At 51.4% G+C, this 7034-nt stretch overlaps 1 long non-coding RNA gene and 1 pseudogene across 1 annotated transcript; one reads left to right on the top strand and one right to left on the bottom strand.

Annotated features, from left to right (window-relative positions):
- Positions 1 to 499: 499 nt before the first annotated feature.
- LOC100903815 (uncharacterized) lies at positions 500 to 2137 on the top strand (annotated as a pseudogene).
- Positions 2138 to 3275: 1138 nt separating this feature from the next.
- Positions 3276 to 5504, bottom strand: LOC100902383 (uncharacterized). The gene is made up of 3 exons (XR_001951179.1): positions 5182 to 5504; positions 3574 to 3723; positions 3276 to 3497 (listed from the first exon to the last, which is right to left on the bottom strand). It is a non-coding gene; the product is annotated as an uncharacterized LOC100902383 (long non-coding RNA).
- Positions 5505 to 7034: the final 1530 nt, after the last annotated feature.

Raw genomic sequence — 7034 nt, 5'->3', positions numbered from 1 at the left:
GTATTTGTAGCGGTGATTCCGTGAAAACCCCGTGCCAAAAGCCGCGGCATCGGGTCGCGGTACTCTCAGAGAGAACGCCGCGACTTTTTCGCGGCCGTGAATTATTTGCGGACATCGTCGCGGAATTTCACGGCATCTATGTTCATCGCGCTCTCTCGAACTATTTTTTAGCTCATACAATCATTTCATCTTCCGAATCGATTCCCTCTGGGAAATGAAGGAATGATTCGAAAAAACCGCGACTTCGTCGCTCGAATTTCATCGAATCATCGTGGTCATTGGTCATTGGTCATTCATCAAAACGGAGAAGAGGCCGAAGTGCTTTTGTCGAGAAATAGCAAATAGTATCCCGTCTCAGCCGTCAATGTCTCTAGAAGTCACAAAAAGCTCGCTGCAGTCGTGGAGGACACCTCGCAATCAAGAAAAATTTCAAAAACTGCAACGCGAATAAGGCCTGAGGATCGATCGAAGCAATTTGAAGACGGCACGTTCCGCGTAGATACGGGCCGCTTACTGTGCAGTGTTTGCAATGTGACGGTGGATTTCACTCGTAAGCACACCTGCTTGAAACATCTCAATAGCAATACTCATAAGCGGAGAAAAGAACAGCAAGTGTTCGCCAGTGCGAAGAGAGCTAGTTTGGAAAATCTGGATGTTTCTACGGGTGGGACGAGCGAAAGGCAAGTTTTCCTGACCGGACTCGTCGACGCGTTTGCCGGAGCGAATATCCCTTTACACGCACTCGACAATCGAAACCTGAGGAGCTTCCTGCAAGCCAATTTCAATTCTGAGACTATTCCCACGGCAAGCCATCTCAGGCGTTTCTTTCTGCCGAAAGCTTTTGAGGCTCATTTCATAGCTCTGAAACGGTGCTTGGCGAATCGGGGAGCCCTCGCGATCGTCTGCGATGAAACGACCGATGCCGAGGATCGCTACATTCTGAATGTGCTGGCCGTTCCGTCATGTGAGAAACAGGGTGACAAACTCGACGCTCTCCTGCTAGAGTGTGTAGTTCTCGAAAAAACCAACTACAAGACAGTCAGCGAAGCCATCCTGCGCGTTCTGTTCAAGTATGAAATACCCACCCTGAAAATCAGCGCCTTCGTGACTGACAATGCGGCGTATATGCACAAGGCCTGGAATTGTTCATTGCGACCCGTGCTCCTGAATGGCGTGCATGTCACATGCACTGCTCACATTTTGAATCTGATTTGCGAAGTGTGGGTGTCGTCTTTCCAGGAGACGAACAGACTCGTCAGCGCCATCAAGAAAGCTTTCACAGCATCCCCCGCGCGCAAGGCACGGTTCAAGGCAATTTCTCCGCGAGAAAGGCGCACCGCAAAAGCTTCCACCTGCACCAGTGCTGACGAGATGGAACACTTGGTTCGGTGCCGTACTGTATCATGCAGATCATTTGGAGGACTACTCAGAATTTTTTTCGCGGGAGCTCGGGAGTAGTGCAAGCTCAAATACGTCCGAAATAATCATCCTGTGTGGCAGCGTCGACGTTCGGCAACAACTCGATCAACTGAGGATATACGCGCCCCATCTCATGGCCATACTGAAGAAGTATGAGGGAACCGACATAAAGGCGCATCTCGTCATCGATGACCTCACTCAGCTAATCGAGTGGTTCGACGCAAGCTACACGGACACGGAGAATCTCGCCTGTACGGCCACTGCTTTGAGGAAGTCATCGCGGAAATTGCAGAGCTACATTTGCGCAGACAGCGCTGAAAGATTCTGTCAGCCGGCAGCCTTTTTCTTTCGAGCTTGCAGGGTGTTCGATCCTTCGAGAGCTAAAACCCTCCGAATGCCGGACAGCTTTGTATTCGAAAATGTGCCCCTGTTTGAAACAGACGCGGTGGCTCGAACAGAATTTCCAGCTTATCTGGCAGCGTTGGACGAGCTCGATACATCTTATCAGCCGCTCGAGTTTTGGAGCAGAACATCTTCTCGGTTCCCGACGCTTTCGAAGATAGCTCTCACTTGCTTAAGTGTCCCAGTCGATAGTGTGGCCGCCGAAAGATCTTTTAGTCAGTATTCAGATGTACTCCGAGACGATCGTCGATCCATCAAAGATGACAACCTGTCGATGTACAATCTTCTATACCAAAACGCCGGTAAATCACTATGAATCTGTGATGAACCACCCGCTCGGTTGCTGCCGAAATATCATACTTCAGGGACTCACAAGACACCCTCTCGCCACGGATAAACCTTATGCTTATGAATGAATTGATGGAATCGGAACGGATTTGTCTCTTCTCCGATCGAGACCGCTGTTCTCAACCCCGAGAACGAATGTTGTGATGAATAAAATGGCGCCGTGGTCACTACCCATCAATCGAAAAATGGATGAGCGCGTCTTCATTAGGAACCATTTAACCGTTCAGCGAAATGGTTCGAAGATATGAGGATAGGGGCCGAGGGAGACAAATTAAGACGAGGCAGATCAGAATTATTTTGAGATCCTGAATACCGCGACGGAAACCCGCGACTTCGGTCGCGGTCGCGGCTGCCGCGAAAATTCACGGATTTTGTCGCGGAGGCCCTGAGCCGCCACAAATACCCAGCCCTAGTTATCGAGATGGATTTAGAGTTTTCTATTCCGCTCTCCTTGACCCGCGTCCTTTCTCTCCAGTGGGGTGTTAGTGGTGGTGCAACCGCGCACCGTTTTTTCTGCACGGCGGGTCTATTCGGAAAGTGCGCTATCTTCAGTCTGTTTACGAGCCAGATGTCTCTTCACTGGCTGCAACCAATTCCGATGAGGATCAAACCCCGAACTTCCCGCAGGGATGAGGAGGGAGGCATTCGTACCGACGCGGTGCCAGCTTAGTGAACCTTTCTATCCGACCCATGATTCTCGTGAATGGACACGGAAAAATTCTATCCCAATATTCGCCTCAACTTCCTAGAGTCCACCGGAAGGCGCTCCCAGAACCCCCTTTCCCAACACTAGAAGGAATGTTGTTCTCAACGAATCGAGCCTGGAGCCACTCACCGCGCTTCCAACTTAGGGTAAGTCATTGCCTTGCGCTCCGCCCGCGGAGGGCGCATTAGAACTTCCTCTGAGGAGGATGTGCTTAAAATCCAGGAAGAGGTGTTCTCTGTGTTATATTCCTCACTGATTCGCCGAGGACGCATGGAACGTGGTGCTCCCTTAGGTATGGCTGAGAGGAAAAACGGTGAGTTGCGGGACAAGTAGAGGCGCGCTCCGCCGTCCCGGGTCGTCGCTTCCCGATTAGGTCGGTAGGAAAATTGAGATGCTAAGCTTGTTCTTCTGGGAAATTGCAAAAACTTTATTCATTTCTCTGACAGCGGCTGTCAGCTCAGCTTCGGAATCACTGGAAGAGCTCATGCTCAGAAATGCCAGTAACCGACATTGTTGCAGAAAGCTTTGTCCGCGTTGCATTTCTTCGCCTCGGACTCGCTCTTGCAGAACACTTTCGGGCCCTGGACATCGCAATCACCCGTGATTTGTTTGTGCTCGGTGTCTGAAGGCAGACGGATATTCCGGTTAGAGATAGCAGTGGACGGAAGCGAGAACACGATACCCGTGATTCTACTCACCGTCCTTGGCTTCGATTGCGACCCCTTCATCCCGACAGTGCCAGCGGGTCATGGCGCAAGCCTTCCTCAACTCAGGTGTGCTGCAGGCACCGGTCGGGTAGTTTTGATAACATCTCTCATCCTGGAAACGTTTTGCTGCCATTGAGCAGCCTGGAAAATGGAAGTCCCATGTATTCGATCGTCTCTTTGTAATAAAAAACTCATTGGTTTGATCGATTCCTTTCTCAGGAATTGATATATCCCCCGTTCCTCATCGCGAATCATCTCGTTTCTTGTATCCGAATGATGTGCTCGACGTCTTGAAGTGACTTTGCGATGGAAATGGGAGCGGCGCGGAAAAATTTTATTCCCGAAAAAGTCGTCGAGCCCCAAGCGAGACGCGGAGCTTGGTGACCTTTGCTTGCAGAGGACCCCGGGAGCTTTGGATCAATGTGATGCTCGTCGTGAACGGCCGCCGGGAAGATGGTGTTAGCGCACGTCAAACCCATAGAGTCGAAGCTCTCGATACTATACTGACGAAATTCTCGGCACGACCCTCCCGAGAGAGCTCCGTGCGAGGAGTCGCTGCGATCCTCGGTCTCGATCCTAATCGTGACAACAATTCCCGGATTCTTCTTCGATGAATCGCTCCAACTAGAGGCGAATCTACCGATTTGCCGCCCTGGGCTTGAACAGGACCGCTCCCCCTTCATTAGGCTATCTGGGAAGAAACTCGGAATTTCACCCTTGACAGACCAATTCGACGATTCGGCGCTCCTATTCCGAGCTAATGTCCTCGTTTCGGTCAGGCATTGTTTCATGGAATTTTCGAAACCGGCGGAGGTCCCCCATCAGAAGGTCGCCGCTCACCAAAACCCGTTGCCCTCCGAAATCTGCCACCCCAGCCTAGTCAGCCTTCTGAGTAAATCCGCCCCGGGCTCCACCCCTTATCGCATGAATGAAGTTTGGTGACCCGCTCCGAGCCTCAGGTCACGCTTACTGGAGTTCTGTCGCCAACCGCCATGCCAAACCAACAGAAACGACAACGAACGGTACCGACGGGAGCTAGGCTCACGGCTGACTCAATGTCGGTCAACCGGACCTCGTCGGGAGAAGTATCGGATAGCACTCGAGGACGACAAATGAAGAGGCCCGTTCCGCTCAACAACTCAAGAATTCCTCTACGTAGTGCAAGGATGAGAGCGATCGAAAACTGTTTTCCAGCTGATGACCATGGCTCTTTCTGATAAAAATCATTCCTATGTTCGATCTAGAACCAGGGGCGTACGCAAGGGGCTATGGGGCCATAGCCCCCTCCCAGATGATGCCTTCATGAGTAGGTATTTCGGTATCAGAGCAAATCGCCATATTGGATTTCAGCCCCATGCGAACGAATCCCTGATCTAGCCCTCCCCCTGCGTACGCCATTGTCTAGAACACGACTGGGGATGAATCTCCCGGGCGGAATTCGAATCGATCCGGTGCGGGGATCGGGTCCATCGGGGAGAGGCTGGCCGGGAAACGCAGATCTCCCCGATCCCTCTCGGTTGATGACCAAGAGGGACCCTTAAAAGGTCGCCAGACGGGGAATGATCACGCTCCCGAGAAACACTCCATTCAAAAACTCACCAATCAGAGCGAATAAACACAGAGCGAGATGAGCCTTCATTGTGACCGTGTTCGTCGTTGTCGTAGCGTCCGTCAGGTTGGAGCGGGATCCAAGAACTGCCTGAATCGATGCGGACTACGGAGTTTTTATTCTGCCGAGCAGGAGAGTATTTTCGCTTTGTTGTGATTTCCCTCTCCGCTGTTGTTCTAGACGTTGGCGATGCGGCGCGACACTGAGGTATTATAGTTTCAACGCTCTCTTTTCCCTGGGGAACGACGGGAAGGACACTTTTTCTGTTTGGTCTCTCCGCGCGTGCGGTTCTGCGGCTCTTGTCCCCAGACACAATGGCTCTTCTCTCCTGACGCGCTCGAATCCAGCCTCGATACGTCTCTCTCTCTGTTATTTGCGCTCGGAGAATCGTCAAGAGATCGGAATCCAAACAGATTGGAATGAACCTGGGAGGTTGAGCATTCTCTTCCGAGAGAGTATCCTGAGCGTTCGCGGGCCTGCCGGGATCCCGTGCTCTCATCACGCCATGAGGCTTCGATCGAAGGCTATCATCCAACGGCGAGCCAGACATTGGAGAACAATGCCGTCTCAAATTTCAAACAATCAGGGATGCAGTGGTATCCCGAGGACACGAACAAAAGATCATCTCTCCTGCTGAGTGAGACAATCACTCGGGTTGACATGCAACACAATGAGGGGCATGTTTAGGGACTCCTCGTATGACAACAGTGTCCGGAGGATTTCTAATAATTATGCAGTTGGTCAAACAATCATGGAGTTCATCATCCTGCGCTCGTGCTCTCGAACTTCCGGAGGGATAGTCGGTCGCTCTTTGCCAACCGGCTTGGTCCTTGTGGTGCGAGACTCTTCCGCCGATAATGTACGGCATCCTGTAGAGACCGGAAGTTGACCGTCTCGGAAGACCGGCTTGACGCTACGTTTACCGTCTTGGTTGTACTTCTCCTAGCCGAGCTTGTTTGCACGTGGGCGCGGTGTGATATCGTTTATCCCGAGTCCGTGAGGACGAGATCTCTTTATCGTTGAACGTATGAACCTTTCTCGATTACGATGGAATGCATTCCTTTGTAGTACGAGCCTCCACGCCAAGAATACACAGTTCGCGACGGTCTCCCACGCTACACTCCTTTCTTGACGCCTGACGACTCTCGCCAGGGAATGTTCCCTGCGAGAGATCGGCTTCCCGAATCATTCGGATTGTCCAGCGTAAATAAAAACTTAGAGATCATTGAGGTTCCAGCGAAAAGCGAGAAAAGAGCATTGGCGTCTTTGCCTGCCGGAGCGCGAATCGCTGATCTCAACGATTCGGGTCACTCGGTCTGATTTAACTTGAATCTGACGGGTATGCTCCAATCTATGGGAGGGAAGATGAGTTCGAACGAAAGTTTAAGGTCGAGACCAAGTCTGTCGGACACGAGTGTTTTCGGAAGTCGACGGAAATATTGAGTCACCGGAACATACGTTCGGCTCCGAAATATTCCGCGCACTCATCACTCCTTGCATAGTCATCATTTGCGTTGACAGAATCCCATGAAATTCCGGCTTTTTCGTTTCCCGATGAATTCGTCGATCAGACAGATTCTGGTGTTTCGATACTTCGTCTTCGAGGCAGACGAATAATGTTTTGTTTAATGGACTCATTGGTGAGATATTCAGCCCTTGTCAGAGCGATCGGTTTGGCGGAGACGTCATCTGAATATATCGAGCAGCTCAACGAATGATTAAGAGACGCTGACTACAGGTGCGCGCATCTCTTCACTAGTGTATCCGTGGGAGTCATCGCTTATTTCGATCGCCGACGGCTGCCCGGCCGTCTCTCCCTGAGAGATGCATCACTCGTGATCAC

Source organism: Galendromus occidentalis, unplaced genomic scaffold, assembly GCF_000255335.2.
Source record: "Galendromus occidentalis unplaced genomic scaffold, Mocc_1.1 scf7180000075574, whole genome shotgun sequence".
Classification (NCBI taxonomy): domain Eukaryota; kingdom Metazoa; phylum Arthropoda; class Arachnida; order Mesostigmata; family Phytoseiidae; genus Galendromus; species Galendromus occidentalis.
This window is presented reverse-complemented; position numbering and strand designations above follow the sequence as displayed.